The following is a 4385-nucleotide window of genomic DNA, read 5'->3' as shown; positions in this document are numbered from 1 at the left end:
AAGGACCCGTCCTCCGAAGGATGCGGTCTTTGAATTGGGACACAGCTAGTGACTCTAGGATACGTAGGACGGGACGAAACCATGCAGTGAATGGGGGGGGGAGATAATTTTGCCGGAAATGCTGAAATAAGCCACCCGTAATTATTACTACTACTACTGTTACTACTAATAAAACAGATCTCTGGGGGCCCCAAAAGTGCGTGGGCAAGCCGGCCTCCGCATACTCTAGGCTCCGCATACTCTAGGCTCCGCATACTCGCGGCTCACTCTAGGCCTCCGGCGTAACATTTCCGTCACACGCTTGAGGTATTCGGCCAGTCACAACGCACTGGATAGCTGGCCAATCAGAGCACACCTCGCTTTACAGACTGATGAGCTTTGTAAAAATGTACGCGTTTCAGAAAGGCGGGGCATAGAGGAGAAACAATAATGTACAGTATAGTACTCTTTTCTTGAGTTGAGTACTATAACATTACATGCCATGTCAACTTGTGATTTGTTTTGTTGGTGTCAGCTTGTGTTTAAAAGGAAGAAAAGAAAGCTGCTTGGACCATGTGTTACTCAAACACCGAGCTCTGTGTTACTCCTGAAATTACAACATCATGATTTTCTTTCTCATTGTTGTCTTTGGTAAGTGTTTTAACAAAACATGGAGTTGCATTTTATGATTTTGATCAGGTAAATAGGATGACACAAATTCTGAATGCTTTCTGTTGAAAAGTGACTTTAAAGCTTTTCAAAAACTATTTTCCACAAATATGTATGTTGTCAAGTGTTTGTAGTGCTTAGCATACCATGAATTACAGTCAATGTGCTGGTAATTTTTGTCATAAAGACATCAATAATACATTTTTTTGCTCTTCTCAGGGCTTTTGTCCTTCACTTCAAGCCAAAAATCTCACCAGTATCACTTCATAAATATCAGAAAGAACTGGACTGAGGCTCAGAGATTCTGTCGTGAGATGTACACTGACCTGGCGACTGTGAATAATGAAGATGAGATGAACAGCTTGTTAAAAACCATAACTGATGATTCATATGGTGCATATATTGGACTATATAGAGGTGAAGTGTTCAGATGGCACACTGGACCCTGCCAGACAGTTTCTACAATGAAAAGACATTTGAAAACTGGAAAAATAACCAACCACATAAAAATAATAATGAGGGCTATGCTGCAATGGACAAAAATGGGCAATGGTTTAGTGATAGCTGTGACATACAAAGGCAATTTGTATGAGTTAATGGTAAGATTTTCTATTATACAATTGTCTGTTCATTGTATTGTGACATAGCTTACAGAATTACATTCCCACTGTTTTTATTTATTGTAACAGACACGATAGTGATCCAGTTTCATAAACTTATTTTCAGAAACATATTAGCAGCCATTATAATCTTTTACTTGTCATTTGTCTGTAGCAACAGCCACTAAAAAGTATATCCTGATTGTGGAGAACAAATCCTGGAGGGAGGCCCAAGAATATTGTACAAGTTTTCACACAGATCTAGCCAATGTCAGAAACGTATCAGAAAATCAAGATGCGAAGAACACCGCAAAAACCAATGTATGGATTGGACTATTTAAAGACTCTTGGTCATGGTCGGATCAGAGCAACTCTTCTTTCCGTTTCTGGATTTCAAGTCAGTTTAGTAACAACAGAAGAGACTGTGTTACAGTGATGTTGAACCAAACAGGAAAATGGAATGACGTTCAATGTAACAGCACTCAGGCCTTCACCTGTCATGGTGGTGTGTTCATTTTTTTCTCTTCTTTGTGTTTAAAACTTTTAAAAATTCATAATGTAATATGCATCTAATCTGACTCCTTTACAGATCTGAAATCTCAATCAACCACTTAACCAGGTATATTGCCAGCACGAACATTAAAGGGATAGAAAAAAAAGAAAGAAAGAAAAGTAAAAGAAAATGCTGTCATCATTTATTCACGCTCATTTGGTTCCAAATAGGGATGCACAATTTTGGGATGATTTTTATTTCTGACAATAAAAAAAATAAAATTGTAAAATTCAGTTAAAAAACAAAAAGCTCAAGGCTTGCTGTGCTAGTTTGTAGGGCTACACAATTTGGCATAAAAAAAAGTAATTTTCATAAAGCTTTTATTTTGTCGGAAAACCACAGAGAGACCTTAAAGCTTCTCTTTGGTTAACAACATTTTATTACGATCAATCGTGCAGCCCTAGTTTAAGTCTGTTTGCATTTCTTTCTCCTGCAGAACAATAAGAGAAGATATTTTGAAGAAGGTTAAGAAACAACACAGGAGTCCATGCACTGAAAACATTTTTCAAACTATCTTCTTTTAAGCTGCACAGAAGAAAAGAATGTCACACAGTTGTAAAACGACACGAGGGTGACTGAACATAATTGTCATATTTGGGTGGAGTATGGCTTAAAAATACAGTTAAAATCATATTATCCTTTGAACCTTTTAACACTTGTTGTTCAGCACATGAGAAATGTTACAGCAAAAGCATTAACTATGTAATTTATTAACCAAAATGTTGTCACTGGTACAGCTACTCCTAGACCAGCAACAACTAATACTGAGAGGGAAAATACAAGCACACAATCGACACAAATACTCACTACAGTGCCAGAGCAAGGTACAAGAAAATGCTCACTGTGAATGTTTTTGATGCTCTGTCATTAGTTCTGGTTCTTGCATTTAGTTGGCTGAACTAAGACTTTTCAGTGTTTGTCTCATGCATCGGCTTGTGTGCAGGTTCCAGACAGACTCTCATTAGACAGTCTGTGTATTTCTGCAAGTAACACTATTAGACAGCAACACGTGACCATCTTTATCATTGACTGACTCGTTCAAAAACACCAGATTAATTCAGGAACAAAACACTCTGAGACATGCTTTGGCTTTGTTGGGAACTCTTTTGTTGGCAAAAATAGACAAAGTATCAGGAAAAAAGGTAATATTACTTTCTTGATTATTTAACTGTTGTATCACATATTCGGCTTATACTCTTTATTATAAAGAATAATTTAACTCTAATGCTTGCTTCCTTGAGCAGACACATTTTCAAGGTTCAATAAATAGTACATATAATAATAGTTAAATATTTAGTTATACTAGTTGTATTGTATTTCAATGTATGCTATTATTTTATCAAGTCAAGTAAACTTTATTAATATATAACTTATATACAATATATATAACTTTATATATAACTTATATACACTATAGATTGTGCCACAGCAGCTTCACTGTAATAAAAAGGAAAATAGCATGTTTTGTTTAAATGTTGCAGAATCCATCACTTAAGAAACAAACTCAATTTTAGCTGTAAAGCAGCTCTACAGAAGACTGTAGTGTCATTATTCAGCTCAAGTCAGTTCAGTGTTGATTCAGTTCAGTTTAATAACAGCGTCAATGCTGCAAAGTTCATCAATTGAAATCTTGTTCAAGTCAGCTATAAGCAGCTCCACAAAAGACAGTGTTATTATTCAGCTCAATTTAGATTAATTTTGATTCAGTTCGATTCAATAATAGTGTCAGTGTCATTATCCAGCTCAATTCAGTTCGAATGTAGTTGTCATCTGATGGTGTCATTGCAGTTGAATCGATAATATTACCAAATATTATAATTGTCTTACATCATACCTTATAAAGGTGTATTATGCACTTTCCTTATAGTTCCACTTACAACTCAGTATAATCCGTATTTTTGTCAATTCACTCCAAAGATAACCTGATTCTGGTCCGTGAGAACCTGACGTGGACTGAAGCTGTGACTTACTGCAGAAAGCACCATGTGGACCTGGTCTCCATTCACAGTGAGGAGCTTCAGAACAGGGCAGCGAGAAAAGCCATCCAGGCCTCCACTTCTCATGTATGGCTGGGACTCCGTTACACCTGCACCTTCAACTTCTGGTTCTGGATAAAGAACAGAGAAGCAGGCTGCTACCAGAACAGGGCGTCTGGTCATGGGCCACATGGCTATGAGGAGTGTGGGCCGTCAGGAGCTATGGAGTCCACTGGGGGGCACCGTTGGGTCGGGAGGCCAGAGAGCGAAATGCTCAATTTAATCTGCCAAATATGTACTAATGTATTTTAACCATAAAGAACGATGGAAAACTGTGAGGATTCAGTCAGAGAGAAATGCACTTTTATTAAAATTTTTAAAGGATACTGTGAGATTTACATGCCATTTAATGTGTAACATGATATTCAATATAATAAACTGTTAGCAACAAAGCACACTGATAATACAATGTTACATTATTTCTCATATGGTCTATGAATTAATGTATTTTATTATTCTTATTTGTTTGGCTTTAATTCAGAGTTTGACAACAGGAAAGTGTGGCCATGTGAAGAAAATGCACAATAGTGAGTTAATTTCATAACATAA

At 36.8% G+C, this 4385-nt stretch overlaps 1 long non-coding RNA gene and 1 pseudogene across 1 annotated transcript; both read left to right on the top strand.

Annotated features, from left to right (window-relative positions):
• The first annotated feature begins 20 nt into the window (after window positions 1-20).
• LOC107581614 (macrophage mannose receptor 1-like) lies at window positions 21-4096 on the top strand (annotated as a pseudogene).
• On the top strand, window positions 1702-1919 carry LOC107581659 (uncharacterized). Its single transcript, XR_001608851.1, has 2 exons — window positions 1702-1752; window positions 1837-1919. It is a non-coding gene; the product is annotated as an uncharacterized lncRNA (long non-coding RNA).
• Window positions 4097-4385: the final 289 nt, after the last annotated feature.

This window comes from Sinocyclocheilus grahami, unplaced genomic scaffold (assembly GCF_001515645.1).
Source record: "Sinocyclocheilus grahami isolate Dianchi unplaced genomic scaffold, SAMN03320097.WGS_v1.1 scaffold36.1, whole genome shotgun sequence".
Classification (NCBI taxonomy): Eukaryota; Metazoa; Chordata; class Actinopteri; order Cypriniformes; family Cyprinidae; genus Sinocyclocheilus; species Sinocyclocheilus grahami.
Note: the sequence above shows the minus strand (reverse complement) of the source record. Positions and strands in the feature narration are given on the sequence as shown.